Here is an 18428-nt window from a genome sequence, read left to right as displayed (position 1 = left end):
TAATGACTAGGCCTGATATAAAATGATTTTATAGAAAGTGTTTCTGATTAAAATTATTTACTAAACTAATTTATGAAGTATAGCTAAAAAAGAAAGGAAGGAAAATCAAGTTAATTGGACTGTGAGCGGAAAATGAGCGATGATATATGGAATTTTGCCCATTACTCTGCTTAACCACTGCCTTGAAAACGCTGAGGAAAACGCCAGTGGACCACCTTTGCCGTCAGTGGGCCGATAGTGGTCCACTATCCTCTTGCTATCAGGGTAAGAACCGTTCAAGATGACGGTGGACCACCTTCGCCATCAGTGGGCCGACAGTGGTCCACTATCCTCTTGCTATCAGGGTAAGAACCGTTCTAGATGACTGTTTCTTGCTAGCCAACTCATCTTAGCATCACACAGCCAACTTCATAGTGTAGCGCAAAATTAGCCTATCACAGCAAGGTATGATAATCATTAAATGCAGGCTCATTGGACTCTTAGAACTGATTGTTTGCGACCAGTTCACACTCGCTAGGTAGATAACGTTTTTCTGGTGATTGCTTTACTGATGATGGCTAGCGGTCTCACTTTCCTTAACTGGGGTGGCCAGAAAGGTGGTCATACTTCATGCTAGGGTGGCACTAGCCACCCCTTGGCTATGCTTCTGACATTCTCCCAGCTTAATAACAGTACACTAAAGTCACTCTACCAGTATATCAGTTGGAAAAGAACCACTTAGTGGTCGCATCTTGCTAACCTAAATAGCTCTGTGTAATATTTATGATTGAATTATTCATTTAGAGTTTCTAATCATTAGCTTATTGCCGACAGTTCGCAAAGACATACCCCAAGTTCCTAAACTCGTCTTGACCGCTCTGGACAGTTGTAACAGCAGTGCTGTTGAGGTGAACATGTGTTGTATCTTTTATAGGCCTTTGGTCGTTGAATATAATCAGCACTTTCAAAATGGTCACTGCTCACCTGGTGGTCTGCAAAAGCAAGAGTGCTCTGAGCTTGTAACTCAGTATTTCTGAAGAAAACCCAAGGAGAGCAGCCGTCAACTGGGAATTCCTACTTATAAGGTTGAAAGGAACTCTGAGCAACGTGGCTGTTAACCATAAAAGTGATAAAGTGCTACTTCTCTGCTTTGAAATGGGATTTGCTTCAGATCGGTCAACACATAAACACAATAGTTGGATATATCTGTAATACTGACCAAGTTTATTGTTTGAGAAGGTAAATACATCATGAACATCAAAGGCTTGTAGTGCTAATGTTAGCAGGCTAGCTTTTTGAGAACTTGATTTTTTCCCCTCTTTTTAGCTTTAAGGTCAAAGAGATACAATCAATGAACTAGTGCTTCAGTTTACAGATGGTTGGGATGTACTGGGGCTGTTGCATGTAGTTTTAAAATGTTTAAAGATTTGCACCCAGTGTTTTCTTCTGCACTTGGCATATTTTAATTCAGTAATGTTGTTGGAATATATTTAGATGAAAATAAAAATATGAATGATACACAAATTATGCACAAATCACAGAAGTCTGGAGAGGCCATGAGCTGTTGCTATAATTTTCTGGATTGTTATCTTGAGATTACAAGATAAGTAATTTGTTGTTTCAAAACAACAATTTTGTTTTCTTGAAATAACAAGACAAAGAACTCATTATCTCAAGATAACAACTTTGTTATTTTGAGATCACGAGATAAATAACTCGTTACCTTAAGATAACAACTTTTGTTATCTTGGGATAGCAAGATAAGTAACTTGTTATTTTAAGACAAAAATGTTGTTATCTTGAGATAACAAGATAAGTAACTCGTTATTTCAAGATAACAATTTTGTTATCTTGAAATGACAAGATAAATAACTCGCTATCGCAAGATAACAACTTTGTTATTTTGAGATCACAAGACAATTAACTCGTTATCTTAAGATAACAACTTTTGTTATCTCATGATAAGATAAGTAGCTTGTTATTTCAAAATAACAATTTTGTTTTCTTGAAATGACAAGATAAATAACTTGTTATCTCAAGATAACAACTTTGTTATTTTGAGATCACAAGATAATTAACACGTTACCTTAAGATAACAACTTTTGTTATCTTGGGATAGCAAGATAAGTAACTTGTTATTTTAAGACAAAAATTTTCTTAACTCATCATCTCAAAATAACAATCCAAAAAATTATAACTACCTCATGGCCTCTCTGGACTTCCATAACAAACAGACATTCATATAAGTTTCTTATTTTATTTTCACAACAAGGGTTCTCAGCCCCTTTAACCCCTACTGGTGAGGTTCGAATATGCACCAAAACAAATGATGGGAAAGAGGACTTTATACTTTATTCTTAGTATTCATGTATGTACATGTTGCTCCAAACTGCTTTCAAAAGTCCACTTTTCCATTTGAATCTAACTGCATTATAAATAAAGACAAGCGTTGCGATTATCAGCTGTTTTTTAACGTAAACACGCTTACCAGAACATGTCACTTTAAATGTGTTTTTTTTTTCCTCCAGATGATAATACCGTGTCCGTGGTCTCTGTCCGCTCTCATTTGAAGGTCAGCCTGTGAAAAGATCACGGAGACGTCCCTGTGCGCTGGAGCAGAGCCGTTCCACTGCTCTTCACCTTACATTACAAAGCAGCGCTGGCCTGACAGCCATATTGCACGTTCGTTTCGTATCAACGCGATGCTGTTGTTTAACAGGTTGTGCTGACAGCTCATGTTGGAGGCCTTTTATTCATTAGTATAATTCAGGATATCAGCTCCCTGTATTTGTTCACTGTAAACCAAAAGACAACAGATTTCTTCTGGAAAGTCTTTCTCCTTCTTCTTTAATGCTTAGAAGTTGAGATTTTTCACTTTTGTTTTGTGGCGCTGTTTGAATGTAGTTATGTATAATTACATATTTAATCACATAGCGAGTTTGGCTCTGTTGTTGATCGTAAGGTTAAGTTAAGGTTAAGGTTCAGGCAAGGCCATAGCCATCCGTATCTGGGAGCCATGGAGATCAAAAGCTAGGCAATAGAGGCGTCTCTTAGATGATGTAGCAGAATTGGCAGTTAGAACTCTCCCACACAAGTGATGTTGTGTTAGCAGCAGTTTCAAAAGATGTGGTGAAGCTTCACATGACATAGAGTAGGCTGTTTTACTGTCCAGTTGCGGCTCCACAGCAGAATCAGATTTGTAGGTAAAAATAAAATAATCCTCCTTTACAGTAAAATAAAGCTCTGCTGATCGTTCAACACAGTTTTAAGAATAGATGGTCTTAAATTCTGGAGTTAATGCAGAACTGCTGATTCACCCTTTAACCCTGAAGATCAGCACAGACTGCTGGTCACATAGCGACACAGTCAATAATCTCACGTAGCTAGTAGTTAACGAAATGGCAAAGAGAGAGATTTAAGACAAACATCGATAATTTGGAGATGAATGGACGAATTTGCATTTATAATCACTGCAGCTGGTTTCCTGATATGTTTAATCTGCTATGAGAAACTGACAAACACTAAAAAGTCACGAAGCTTCTTGTTTGAATTTTCCCGTTCCACCTTAAATGGTGCAACAGTTACATTCTGCTGCCTCAGGCACCATTTAAGGTGGAATGGGAAAATTCAAATGAGAAGCTGACTGGGTCAATTGCATCAGATAATGCTGCGTTCTCAGGGCCTGAGAACAAACCGTGGACCAGCTGCTACTGAAGCGTGAATGATTGTAGTATGTAATAAATGGAGCTGAAGTTACATTCTGGCTTCTGCAAAGGCGCCGGAATGTAACTGCTGCACCGTCTAAGGCGGAACAGGACATTCAAACAACATTCGTCAAATCATTCGTCTTATCATACGCTCGCCCCTCTGACCATCAGACACTGCTGGAACTTGGAAAGTTCAAACCAAAAGCTGCTCAATAAAAAGACAACTTCAGTTCTGTAGAAATTAAGATGTGAAACAACATTAATACCATGTTTGCCAGGCCTGCAGGCAATGGTTTATCTATATTGGTCAGTTTTGTTTTCACAATTAAATATTTCAGATTTGTTGTGTAAAAAATATTTCTTACTAAGAAGTCTAGAAACATCCTAGAATGGTAACTGTAATTACTGCTAACCTAGAAAATAGGTAATTGTGAAAAAATAGAATACAAATGGATTAAATTACATATTTTAGTGGATATTCCATGATTGACAACATGTGGTTTGATGCTCTGTGGCAGACATTTAGTAAAATGCATTTTTCATTAAAAATGTCTCTGGTGTTTCCTTTCTTATGTGTAACACCAATGATGGTCGGTAACACCAGTGACTCCTATGGGCAGATAAAAAAGTGAATGTTTCTGTAGAATGACCTCTCTCTCTCTCTCTCTCTCTCTCTATATATATATATATATATATATATATATGAACTGTCAGAAATGACCTCCCGCTACTACCTGTGTCCACTAACTAGGCTGCGGAAAAAGGTTAAGCAGTTTTTTCCATTTCCTCGTGTGAAGTTGTAATATGGTATTGATTAGAGTCCTTTAATTCATGCCTTCATCTCAACACACACAAAGCCATTGCTGGAGGGCTACTTAACGTGATGACCTAAGTGGGAGGGGAGGTGAAGTGTAATTGATCAGTGGCCTGCTTTTGCCCTTTGGGACTTGGTGTTACAGTGTGAGAAACAGGCGGGAGACCGAAAGGGAGAGAGCGCGAGAGAGAGAGAGAGAGAGAGAGAGGGTGGTGTGTGCGTTTGGATCAAATCCTGTTTACTCCTTTAACTCTGATGCACTTGGCCTCAATTCTGCATGTCTTATGTTGTCAAACGCTTCTTCTTAATGTATTAATTTATTCGCTGCTGCAAGGAACACATGGATTCTTAGAGAAAACATGTTAAAACAGTTTGACAAATCAAAGCAGAGTCAAAGTAGAGTATTTAAAATGTACTGGAAAACACCTCAGGGCTTCATAAAAAGTCAAGCATTTGAAAAGCACCTTACTTGAACCAGAGCTGGCCCGTCTGATGCATTCGCTGATATTTGAGTCAGGCATTTTGGCTACAAACCTTAATCCACCGAGTAAAGTATTCGTGCTGACCCATCGCCCTGTCTGGTCTGTGACTCTGTGATAAGCTCAGACAATCAGCATGGAGGCCTCTCATCCTTCACACACCTGATAAATTGTGTAAGGCAGTGCAGCAGTGAACTTGGGTCTGCTCTGGCCAGATTGCGTGTTTTCTCTTTTCCAGGTGGTTGAATTTGGAGGGTGAGCGTTCATTGTGCTTGTGATGATGTTTCTGATGGGTTTGAAAGGCACAGCGAGAGGGAAGGAGGCATGCAGGGGGAAGATAATGCAGTTGTAGGGGGACCGGGTTTGAATCTGACGAGAGCGGGCAATCAATATCTGGATACACCGCAAAAAAAGGATTCGTTCTTTTTTCACAACAGAGTGAAAGAGAGAGATAGAAATAGGAATTATGTAGGTATGAAAGTTAATTCCCTCGTATTTTGGGATCTCATTTTCATCTTTGTCATACAGGGAATTAGGGCTGGGAATCAGAACAGGCCCCATGGAAATATATTATCATGATACTTAAGCCAAAATACAACATCATCACGATATTTGAGCCATTTTAAGATATTATTGTGATACTGTCATCGAGTCAGGACACAATATTATAATGAGCCAAGATACAATATTGTAAAACACAGTGTGAAAATACACACATATATATAGGGTTGGTATCGGTATTACTCGATACTCAGAGTTTCAGCATCAGTGGCTGTATCTACACGCAAAGATTGAATACATTCTGATTACAGATTAATACTGAGGTGTTTATTCTCACTCTACTCAACAATCTGATGGAAGATCTCCATTTACATTCACACTACAAGTAATCCGATCCAAAATTACCACTTAGTGTAGACGTTACTGTGACAATAAGCATCACGTGAGTCCAGTCAGAGTGAGATGAGCAGCAGTGAGCAGTGCTTGTGTTTTTAATGGCTTGAAAATGATGTCAGACTCAGGAAAACGTCCTTCACATGTCCTTATTAAAGAAGGCCGAGAGGAAGATGTCGTGTTCTGAGACACATAAGCTGGACGTCCGTCCCACCGCCGTCTTTTAAAGATCAGAGCATAAACTTCGTCTCCTCTCCAGACCAGTTTCTGCTCCGCCATGCTGAATGGTATAAACTTTTGCTATGACGTGACGAACATGATCAGAACGGACTTAAACTTTCTGATAGGGAATGTAATCAGATACAGGCGTTTACACGGATATTATTCTTCTATTTAATTATTTACAGGATGACCCACCTCATTCTGTCAGAAACTGTATTCTGAATGGCCTCAATTAGACTAGTCTACTCCGATTGAGGTTGACGTATTCTTTTCCGATTGAGCTATTAGTCGGATTATTAACGGATTATCAGGCTGCATGTAAACGTGGCTAGCATTGGAATATTAAAAGAAAATGTCATAATGTGCCATCTCTACTAAAATATATAGTTCATGGAATCCCCAGAAACAGCAAGATGTATACACACATAACTGTGCATTGCACTAAAGAGCCTCTGCTGTTCCCTTTCGCCTCGGATGAAAGAACAGGGAGTTCTCGACCTGGAAGCAGATCAAAGGGCCAGTTCAGGTTGACCTGGAAGTGAGATCAAAGTGTAGCGTCTCCTCGGCATTCGAGTTCAATCATTTCCCACCAGAGAGGAGAGACAAGCCTTAGCCCGTTCCTGTGAAATCAAACACGGCGGCGAGTGCTACCTCCGGATTTTTAATATGAAGCATGAGAGCGAATATTCTGCTGACAGTAACCTCGCCGTGCTAGGCCGCCGCTGCTCCAAAGCCAAAGTGACGTCGCGGGATTGTTCTCGTCTCCCAAAGGCATCCGAGCAAATGCAACCTGCTTAACGAGATCAAGGGCTTGCTCTCTTTATCTCCATCTTCTTCTCCTTCTCTCTCTCCACCTCTCTCCTTCCATTTCTCCCTCTCTCCTTCTCCCCCTGGCTCTTCTCCCATTGCTGGAGAACATCAAAAGAATGCCTCGTCTTTTTTTTTTCAGTACAGCATTGCACAGACTTATTAATTTATATTTCCCACTCCCTCAACATTTCTTCATCAAAAGCTGTACAAAAGAGAGGTCTTTTGGTGGGGGTGGGGAGGTGGCGGATAAGAGTGGACGAGAAAAATGGATTTTGACGTTTTCTTGGGGTAAAACTCTTCTCCCTCTCTTTTTCGGTTTCCCAAAAGAAGTTTGACACCGAAATCTCAACGTACCGACAGGCTTAACATTTTGCTGCTCCGTCATCGAAATTTTTAAACAACTCAGAGCTTAATATGCCAGGATATGCCAGGACTGCCTCCAGCGATTATGAAGCTGAATACCTCGGTGAACTGGCAGAGTCTTTTGAAGCTTATTTGCAGCGATGCACTCGGTTGATTTTTTGCCTGCATTTGAAATTTTTGTTTGTCAACTGTTCTCCGGTCCCTTGTCATCTCGAGACTTGACTAGTGCAGCTCACTCCTGCCCAGGCAATTCAACTGATTTATATTCAAGATTTACTCAGGCAGAGCTTTTTACAAAGCAGTGTAGGATAATTTACCTTCACATAACTAAGACAAAAATGTAGAAATTAGGTCAAAAATGAAGAAATAAAGAAATAAACTAGTATTAAAAACACTCATTCATAATTTCTGTGATGTGATGTACCCCAAAAGACTACAATGAGAAAACCACACTGAATTTCAAAAATAAAATAGGTTTTTTTTCAGGATTACAGGAAAAAAAAAACAAAAGAATGGGTAAAAATGATAAAAATACACTCAACAGATCAATACGTTTGCAAAAACACACATAACCTCACATGCTAAGGCAAAAGATTTTAGATCGAGAGAGAGAGAGAGAGAGAGAGAGAGAGAGTGGTGGGGTGAGAGCACCCACAGGTGTCTTCCCCGTCTAACACAGCCTTGGTTTAAGCAGTTATATCTTACATTACGTTACAAATAACTGCTTCAAAGACTTGGATTGGCTCAGAAACCAAACACAGTATCATTGATGAGATTCAGTCAACATAGATTGCATCCCTCACTACGTCAGCAAGAGTTGTTCTCATTCAGGCCCAAGGCCTTGAAGGTTCTCGCATGATCACCAGCTTTATGATGATGGAAATACCCAATTCCAGCTCCTGAACCATCGGCAAAAATTTACAAATTACAAAAATTTCACAAACGACACCAAAGCGCAAATCTAGCTAAAAATAATGGCCTGGGGTGATTTTCATGGCACATTCTGTAGCTACATACTGGGGCGATGTTGAAGAGTAAGACACACTGGAGGCCATGATTGAACAGTGAGACTTCCGCCTCACGGTAACCACAACCCACTCTAGCTAAACCCACTTTCCAACACAGAATAACACAATAAACACATACCACATACCTTAAACTAATGAACAACATAAACAGCATTAATGTCCCTTTTTACAGGGAGTGCACACCTACCATGAGCCTCTTTGCATGGCCCTCTGCATGGCTGTGCCTCCCGAGCCTCTCACAGCCATGTGTGGCCAGTAGCAAGACACTACAAGACTGTACTCATGTAAGCAAGTTTATTTTATGTTTTTATTTATTGTCAGCTTAGTTTTGTCTTATTAAAAGCAGATTTTATTAATGATAAAAGTATATTTTTCTGGCATTTCTTACATTTAGTGAATTTGTTAATAAATGAAAGGCAAAAACACACGAAATAAACTTGCTTTTGATTTGTGGTGTGTCTTGAATTTCACTTTTGGCCAAGAATTAATCACTAATGTGCTCGAAATAACTGTCATATAATAATTATTATGTTTTATGAAGGCATGCTTAAATACATGTTTTATTTGTTCAATATTTTTAAGTTTATTTAGTAACATTGAGACATAATTTAAATGCGTTTAAGTACATTTTAGTTGTAGTACACTGAAGTGTGTCCATACATCCAGCAGAATATTTCCAATGTATTCCAAGTTTAATAACAGTTATGTCTACATATTACGTTTTTAAATCTATTCATGTATTTAGTCATAGCTTAATTACAATTTAAATATGCTTGTTGTCATGAGTTGTTTTAAAATAATTTACTGTGTATTAAAGTATGTTAAAAAGTGTAAACATTAAAAATATGTACTTTATGTATCGAAAAGTACACTATAAAATTATTTTATATTTCTTTTAAAAGCGTCAAGCTACAGTGAAGTGCATATAGTGTCGACATCAAGTTGCCTTTTCACGTATTTATGGCCTCCAGTGTTCATCATCTATAGCCACAATGACTCTCAGCCTCTTATCAGAGCTCCATTCCTACATCTCAAGAATCTGCGTTGCTAAGCAAACATCATAAATAAATAAGCTCTCTCTGTGGAGTGATGGGGAATTTCTCCTGCCATTGCAAGATCGTCACATGAGCACAAACATGACCTTTGCTGGCGAGAGGAAACCGAGACCTGCACCATTCTTCCTGTTGCCCTTTCTGCATAGGCGACAGCAGCAGTTTCCCATAATGCCCTGAATAAAGCACACAAAGAGGTTACAAGGGGGGACAATGGGCTCGTAAGGTCACAAAAGATGACCTTTCATTTTTAAACCACTAAGATTTCCAACAAGAACATGATTGGGATCTTGATCAAGACAAAGTGAATTACATCACACTATAATGTTGAAGCCCTGAAGGGTAAGTAAATGGTGAAGTTCCACTTCCACACAACAATGCCAGCCATTAATGTACACACTAGACCTAGATGTTGCACATACATTGTACACACTGTTCATGCACAAGCACACTTTTGGGTCGCTGTTTTTTCTTTATTTATTGTTTATTTATTGCTTTTGTACTTACTGTGTGTATATACACCGATCAGGCCTAACATGATGACCACCTCCTTGTTTCTACGCTCATTGTCCATTTTATCAGCTCCACTTACTATATAGGTGCACTTTGTAGTTCTACAGTTACAGACTGTAGTCCATCTGTTTCTCTGCATACTTTGTTAGCCCCCTTTTACCCTGTTCTTCAGTGGTCAGGACCCCCATGGACCCTCACAGAGCAGGTACTATTTGGTTGGTGGATCATTCTCAGCACTGCAGTAACACTGATGTGGTGGTGGTGTGTTAGTGTGTGTTGTGCTGGTACAAGTGGATCAGACAGTTTGTGAGGTAAAATGTCAAATACTGTGTTTTTGTACTGTTTTCAATTTAATTAGAGTCAAACAGAATTCACTAATTACTGCTTTGAGCATTTTATTTACTGTCACAATTTTTTGGAATTGAGGTTTGTACATAAACCTCAAGAAGAGACTGTATTATACACACTACAGAGATGACTGGGATGTCAGGAATGCAGTACATAGTAAACTATTACATGACAATATCAAGTGCAGGGTGACTTATGGAGGTGATGGCAAGGGTGGAACTGTTAACATATGGAAAAAATATATTACAAATACATTTGTTAGACATATTTTTTAAATGTATAAATGCATATTTGTTATTATATTTTTTTAACTTGTCTGTAGTTTTAACAAAGCTTTCAGTGTAACTATATATATATATATATATATGAACTGAATGAATGAAACTGACTTTAAATTAAATATGTACATATGCATTAGACAGCATTTTAGCTATTTTCATACATTTTGAAAAAAAATAATACATTTACATACGTTTATTTTGCATGGTACATTTCTATGTGTAATATTTCCCCATACATTACAAAATAAACATATTTTGAAATATATTTGGTCAACATGGCAATATATGCTGAAATACATTTCAGTGTTTGAATGTTTTTCAGGGTGGACTGCAATGTATTTGACATGTATTTCAAATACATTAAAACATATGTCCATATATGTTTTTCCATATGGGACCTGCCGGTGATACAGCCAGACAGAATCACCTCGACGGTGCAGGTGCAGATGTAAGAATGTGGGGATTCATAACAAATGTCTGCAGCCATCTGACACAGAAGAGCTGCTGTTGTCCTCTTCACTACTCCATATCGCACTCGTCCTGGTTGTTTATCTGGTGCGAGTTTTGTGCTGTCTTGGTTTTTTCCTGTTGTGTACAGTAGCCGTAAGTGGACAACAGCAGTGCTATTTCATGTGACAGAGCTGAGAGACCTTTCTGGGTGTTACAGTGAGTGCAGTGCACTTTCGCTACATCCTCTCTTGCTCTACACCACCCTCCATTCACACCCTTCCTCAAGGGCCTTCAACCGTGATGGATGAAATCAGGTCAACCGTCTGGGCCTCTCTCTCTCTCTCTCTCTCTCTCTCACTCTGTCTCTCACTCTATCTCTCTCTCCTCCTATCTCTCCCACTCACTCCCTCCCTTCTTTCTTGTTCTTTCGTTTAATGTTTCTCTCTCGTTTTCCTCTTTCTTTCCTTCTCTCTCTCCTTTTTTGTTCTATTCATCTTACCTCTCTCTCTCTCTCTCTCTCTCCTTTCTGGTTATTTCCTCTAACCTCTCTCTCTTTCTTCACCTCTTCTTTGTTGTTCGTTCCTCTAAACGCCCCTCTCTCTTTTTTTTTCTCTTTCTTTCCTCTAACATCTCTCTTTCTCTCTCTCTCTCCTATTTTGTCCTTTCCTCTTCTTTCTCTAACCTTTCTCTCTTGCTCTTCTCCTTTCTTGTTCCTTCCTTTAATGTCTCTCTTTCTCTCTTTTTCCTCTTTATTTCCATCTTTTCTCCTTTTTTGTTCTTTTCTTTCATCTAACCTCTCTCTCTCTCTCTACCTCCCTTTCCTCTGTTTTGGTTCTCTCCTCTAACCTCTCTCTCTTTCTTCAACTCTTCTTTGTTGTTCTTTCCTCTAAACACCCCCCATTTTTTCTTTCCTCTAATGTCTCTCTCTCTTTCCCTCTCTGTCTCCTATTTTGTCCTTTCTTGTTCTTTCTCTAGTCTTTCTCTCTTTCTCTTCCTCTTTCTTTCCCTCTTTTCTCCTTCCTTGTTCTTTTATTTCTTCTAACCTCTCTCTCCTCCCCTTTGTCTTTTCTGGTTTTTACCTCTAACATCTCTCTCCCTCTTCTCCTCTTTTCTACTTTGTTGTTATTTCCTCTAAGCCCTCTCTCTATATCTCTGTCTTTGTCTGTCTCTCTTTCTCTTGGCCTCTTTTCCCTTTTTTATTCTTTCCTTTAACATTTCTTTCTGTCTTTCTGTCACTCTTTTCTCATTTCTCCTACTTTCCTCTAAGATCTCTCTCTCTCTTTCTCCTTCTCTTTTTCTCCTTTTTCTCTTTTCCTGTTCTTTTCTCTAACCTCTTTCTTTCTGTCCATTTTCCCTTTTTGTCATTCTCCTCTATTTCTATATATTTCCATCCCCTCTTTTTCTCGCTCTTTATTCAACTCTATCTTTTGCACTTTCCTGTTGTTTTTCTCTAACCTCTCTCTCTCTCCTCTTCTTCCTCTTCCCTATTATCCCTTCTTGTTCCTTTCCCCCTTCTCACTCTCTCTCTTTCTCTCTCTCTCTCTCGCCTGCTGCTACCCCATCAGTCAGTCTGCATCAGAGCCTGAGAAAAGAGACTGCAACATCAATAAATAAACAGAACAGGGCATCAGCGCGTCCTTCCCCTTTTCATTACTAATGCACTTAAACAACTTCACATGCACTCTTATTTTAAGACACAGAGTTCAAACAAAAAGTGTTACTGCCTTTTACTGGGTGCCTGTATTGTGTAAATAGGGGGCCAAGCACCAAGACAGTCCCTCACATTTACTGCTTTTCATGTCACCTTTTATAATATTTTTTGTGTTGTTCCATTAAGGGCTCCTAAAGCAGTCCTTAAACATCAGTGTTTTAGCATGACATTTGAATGGTTTGGAAAAAAGTGCAAACACATGACCAGTATACATAACCCTGCCCAAGTACTCCCCCTTTTCTAGTCTCACTAACAGCTAAATTCTGGTCTCCAACATTCAATTTCAAATGCAGGAAGCACAGAAAATGCTGGTTAGTCATGTTAAATACCAGTTAATCAGACCTTGCTTGAAAAGTAGCTATAATTTCAGAGTTTTTTTTTTTTTTACACAAAACACAACATCAGAGAAGGGCATTAAGGAATTGCATTACATTACATTAGTAATTATGACTCTTGTTACAGTACACAGTCAAAGTCAAGGACCAAGCTTATTTATTTCATTTGCTGTCCAAATGGCCATTAAATATGAGATATTCAGAAGATATTTCTGAGATTAAATATAAGATTAGACACTTTCATAAAGAAACGGAAAGAAAGAAAGTCAAAGGAAACTATGTATATATATATATATATACACACACACATCACTGCTGTCGGAAGAAAACCTTGTATCTCCAAAATGATAAATTTACAGGAGAAGGAAAAAACCTACTTTACTTTTAATATAAGTCAGTGGAACCAGACATTTTTCCAAGTCATTTTGGGTCAGTTATTTTGGTCCATTCATCGTGAAATTTACATACAGGTAACATACAGGTAATTTACATACAGGGCAACAGGAATTTTCAAATTATGTCAAAACCTGAAAGACTTCTCTCAAGCTCTCGTTCCAAAAAGTACGCCCTGCTAGGTTGACCCCCTCATGTGTTTATCTCGCTAGCCCCGCACTGGGATAAACCATTTAATGCAAAGTAGTAGGTGCTTAGCAAACATAAAACAATATTCGGGTGATTACTAAGCACTGTGTTCAAAACCGACATGTCATTAAGCCTATAAACATTCCAAAGTTAAGTATACTTTTACATGGTTTGTAATAACAATGTGCTTTTTTCTTTTTTCAGGGATGCTGACGACAGAATCACCCATCTCTCTCCATAGGGTTGTGGGCAATTACAACCAGGATAGCAGAGGACGATAACCATGCCTGCAGCTTGCATAGAAGTCTCAACAGACCACATCAAGAGGTAAGTATGTTTACATAAATATACATTGAAAATACACGTCTTGTTGGTGATCAGCTGATTTAAGATAAAACTGAGGACATCCATTTGATTTCAAACAAAAGAGTAAAATTGTTTCTGAAAGCAAAATCAGTACTGATGCATTGTTAAAGGTTGCCGATTCTGGTTGCTAGTAAGAGGTGTGGGATGCGATCCTAGTTTGGTCAAGCAACAATTCCATGTTTCTTTCTTCAAGAACAATGGAGAAATTGACAAATGTTAAAGTCTAAAGTGAAACACGGTCATTTTGCTGGACTGCCCGGACAGGCTAAAGGACCAGACGCAAGGTTGTCTATGGTCTCTAAATGGCAAAGTTGCTGGTCTCCACAGGGAGGTGTGGGTTCAAATCTTACTCTTCTCTAGTCTTTGCAGATGAGGCAATAGTCCATGTGACATCGACTGAACGTCTTCGCGAAACGTTTGAGTGTATGCTTTGAATATGGGAAACAATGTGGGACGTGAAACCTGAACCCTGTAATCTTCACATTAATGATTAGGTTGAGCTCCTGGTCATGACACATGTTGTGGAAAAGTAATAGGATTTAGAGAATTTATTCCTGGTTTAAACCCAAATATTGTGTGAAAAAGATGAACACATCCATATGGGTTGTTACAGATCAATAAAGTGGTTTTGGAAATTAGATTCAGTAGATTATTAGCCAAATTTGGCAGGTTCAAGATGTAGCTGTACGATGGAATTCCTAGTTCAGTCAAGTAAAAATTCCATGGTTGTTGTTGACAAAGCAAAGGAGGAATTAACCAAATGTTAAGGTCCAAAGCTAAGGTCCCGTCTTGTGTCAGAATGGCCGAGCGGTCTAAGGCGCCAGACTCAAGGTTCAATACCTTCCCAAGAAGTGAGGTTTCTGGTCTCCAGATGGAGGCGTGGGTTCAAATCCCACTTCTGACAAGAGTTTTCGGATCAGGCAGTAGTTTGCGCGAAATCGAGCGTGATGAATGTAAAAGCGCACTTTGAATGTGTCAAGCAATGGAAGGCATAAAATCTGCACTTTCATACATAGTTTCAGTTTATGACAAATCTTGTGGAGAAGTAATAAGTATACATATTCTTTTTTCTTTTCTTAAGCCAAAATGTTTTGAGAAAAAAAATGAAAACATTCATTTGATTTCAAATAAAACAGTAAAATTGTTTCTGAACGCAAAATCAGTACTGATGCATTGTTAAAGGTTGCCGATTCTGGTTGCTCGTAGGAGGTGTGGGATGCGATCCTAGTTTGGTCAAGCAACAATTCCATGTTTCTTTCTTCAAGAACAATGGAGAAATTGACAAATGTTAAAGTCTAAAGTGAAACACGGTCATTTTGCTGGACTGCCCGGACAGGCTAAAGGACCAGATGCAAGGTTGTCTATGCTCTCTAAATGGCAAAGTTGCTGGTCTCCACAGGGAGGTGTGGGTTCAAATGTTACTCTTCTCTAGTCTTTGCAGATGAGGCAATAGTCCATGTGACATCGACTGAACGTCTTCGCGAAACGTTTGAGTGTATGCTTTGAATATGGGAAACAATGTGGGACGTGAAACCTGAACCCTGTAATCTTCACATTAATGATTAGGTTGAGCTCCTGGTCATGACACATGTTGTGGAAAAGTAATAGGATTTAGAGAATTTATTCCTGGTTTAAACCCAAATATTGTGTGAAAAAGATGAACACATCCATATGGGTTGTTACAGATCAATAAAGTGGTTTTGGAAATTAGATTCAGTAGATTATTAGCCAAATTTGGCAGGTTCAAGATGTAGCTGTAAGATGGAATTCCTAGTTCAGTCAAGTAAAAATTCCATGGTCGTTGTTGACAAAGCAAAGGAGGAATTAACCAAATGTTAAGGTCCAAAGCTATGGTCCCGTCTTGTGTCAGAATGGCCGAGCGGTCTAAGGCGCCAGACTCAAGGTTCAATACCTTCCCAAGAAGTGAGGTTTCTGGTCTCCAGATGGAGGCGTGGGTTCAAATCCCACTTCTGACAAGTGTTTTCGGATCAGGCAGTAGTTTGCGCGAAATCAAGCGTGATGAATGTAAAAGCGCACTTTGAATGTGTCAAGCAATGGAAGGCATAAAATCTGCACTTTCATACATAGTTTCAGTTTATGACAAATCTTGTGGAGAAGTAATAAGTATACATATTTTTTTTCTTAAGCCAAAATGTTTTGAGAAAAAAAATGAAAACATTCATTTGATTTCAAATAAAACAGTAAAATTGTTTCTGAACGCAAAATCAGTACTGATGCATTGTTAAAGGTTGCCGATTCTGGTTGCTAGTAGGAGGTGTGGGATGCGATCCTAGTTTGGTCAAGCAACAATTCCATGTTTCTTTCGTTAAGAGCAATGGAGAAATTGACAAATGTTAAAGTCTAAAGTGAAACACGGTCATTTTGCTGGACTGCCCGGACAGGCTAAAGGACCAGACGCAAGGTTGTCTATGCTCCCTAAATGGCAAAGTTGCTGGTCTCCACAGGGAGGTGTGGGTTCAAATCCCGCTTCTAACAAATGTTTTCAAGATGTAGGAGTATGATGGAATTGCTAGTTCAGTCAAGTAAAAATTCCATTGTCGTCGTTGACGAAGCAAAGGAGGAATTAACCAAATGTCAAGGTCCAAAGCTAAAGAGCTGTCTTGTGTCAGAATGGCCGAGCGGTCTAAGGCGCCAGACTCAAGATTCAATACCTTCCCAAGAAGTGAGGTTTCTGGTCTCCAGATGGAGGCGTGGGTTCAAATCCCACTTCTGACAAGTGTTTTCGGATCAGGCAGTAGTTTGCGCGAAATCGAGCGTGATGAATGTAAAAGCGCACTTTGAATGTGTCAAGCAATGGAAGGCATAAAATCTGCACTTTCATACATAGTTTCAGTTTATGAAAAATGTTGTGGAGAAGTAATAAGTATACATATTCTTTTTTCTTTTCTTAAGCCAAAATGTTTTGAGAAAAAAAATGAAAACATTCATTTGATTTCAAATAAAACAGTAAAATTGTTTCTGAACGCAAAATCAGTACTGATGCGTTGTTAAAGGTTGCCGATTCTGGTTGCTAGTAGGAGGTGTGGGATGCGATCCTAGTTTGGTCAAGCAACAATTCCATGTTTCTTTCTTCAAGAACAATGGAGAAATTGACAAATGTTAAAGTCTAAAGTGAAACACGGTCATTTTGCTGGACTGCCCGGACAGGCTAAATTACCAGATGCAAGGTTGTCTATGGTCTCTAAATGGCAAAGTTGCTGGTCTCCACAGGGAGGTGTGGGTTCAAATCTTACTCTTCTCTAGTCTTTGCAGATGAGGCAATAGTCCATGTGACATCGACTGAACGTCTTCGTGAAACGTTTGAGTGTATGCTTTGAATATGGGAAACAATGTGGGACGTGAAACCTGAACCCTGTAATCTTCACATTAATGATTAGGTTGAGCTCCTGGTCATGACACATGTTGTGGAAAAGTAATAGGATTTAGAGAATTTATTCCTGGTTTAAACCCAAATATTGTGTGAAAAAGATGAACACATCCATATGGGTTGTTACAGATCAATAAAGTGGTTTTGGAAATTAGATTCAGTAGATTATTAGCCAAATTTGGCAGGTTCAAGATGTAGCTGTACGATGGAATTCCTAGTTCAGTCAAGTAAAAATTCCATGGTTGTTGTTGACAAAGCAAAGGAGGAATTAACCAAATGTTAAGGTCCAAAGCTATGGTCCCGTCTTGTGTCAGAATGGCCGAGCGGTCTAAGGCGCCAGACTCAAGGTTCAATACCTTCCCAAGAAGTGAGGTTTCTGGTCTCCAGATGGAGGCGTGGGTTCAAATCCCACTTCTGACAAGTGTTTTCGGATCAGGCAGTAGTTTGCGCGAAATCGAGCGTGATGAATGTAAAAGCGCACTTTGAATGTGTCAAGCAATGGAAGGCATAAAATCTGCACTTTCATACATAGTTTCAGTTTATGACAAATCTTGTGGAGAAGTAATAAGTATACATATTTTTTTTCTTTTCTTAAGCCAAAATGTTTTGAGAAAAAAAATGAAAACATTCATTTGATTTCAAATAAAACAGTAAAATAGTTTCTGAACGCAAAATCAGTACTGATGCATTGTTAAAGGTTGCCGATTCTGGTTGCTAGTAGGAGGTGTGGGATGCGATCCTAGTTTGGTCAAGCAACAATTCCATGTTTCTTTCTTCAAGAACAATGGAGAAATTGACAAATGTTAAAGTCTAAAGTGAAACACGGTCATTTTGCTGGACTGCCCGGACAGGCTAAAGGACCAGATGCAAGGTTGTCTATGCTCTCTAAATGGCAAAGTTGCTGGTCTCCACAGGGAGGTGTGGGTTCAAATGTTACTCTTCTCTAGTCTTTGCAGATGAGGCAATAGTCCATGTGACATCGACTGAACGTCTTCGCGAAACGTTTGAGTGTATGCTTTGAATATGGGAAACAATGTGGGACGTGAAACCTGAACCCTGTAATCTTCACATTAATGATTAGGTTGAGCTCCTGGTCATGACACATG

The 18428-nt window shown here is 39.0% G+C and overlaps 4 non-coding genes across 4 annotated transcripts; all 4 read left to right on the top strand.

The window, feature by feature from the left end:
• Positions 1–14727: 14727 nt before the first annotated feature.
• Positions 14728–14838, top strand: trnal-caa. The gene is made up of 2 exons: positions 14728–14765; positions 14793–14838. It is a non-coding gene; the product is annotated as a tRNA-Leu (tRNA).
• A 961-nt stretch (positions 14839–15799) lies between these two features.
• Positions 15800–15910, top strand: trnal-caa. The gene is made up of 2 exons: positions 15800–15837; positions 15865–15910. It is a non-coding gene; the product is annotated as a tRNA-Leu (tRNA).
• A 649-nt stretch (positions 15911–16559) lies between these two features.
• trnal-caa lies at positions 16560–16670 on the top strand. Its single transcript has 2 exons — positions 16560–16597; positions 16625–16670. It is a non-coding gene; the product is annotated as a tRNA-Leu (tRNA).
• A 961-nt stretch (positions 16671–17631) lies between these two features.
• Positions 17632–17742, top strand: trnal-caa. Its single transcript has 2 exons — positions 17632–17669; positions 17697–17742. It is a non-coding gene; the product is annotated as a tRNA-Leu (tRNA).
• Positions 17743–18428: the final 686 nt, after the last annotated feature.

Source organism: Colossoma macropomum, unplaced genomic scaffold (genome assembly GCF_904425465.1).
Source record: "Colossoma macropomum unplaced genomic scaffold, Colossoma_macropomum, whole genome shotgun sequence".
Taxonomy (NCBI): Eukaryota; Metazoa; Chordata; class Actinopteri; order Characiformes; family Serrasalmidae; genus Colossoma; species Colossoma macropomum.
This window is presented reverse-complemented; position numbering and strand designations above follow the sequence as displayed.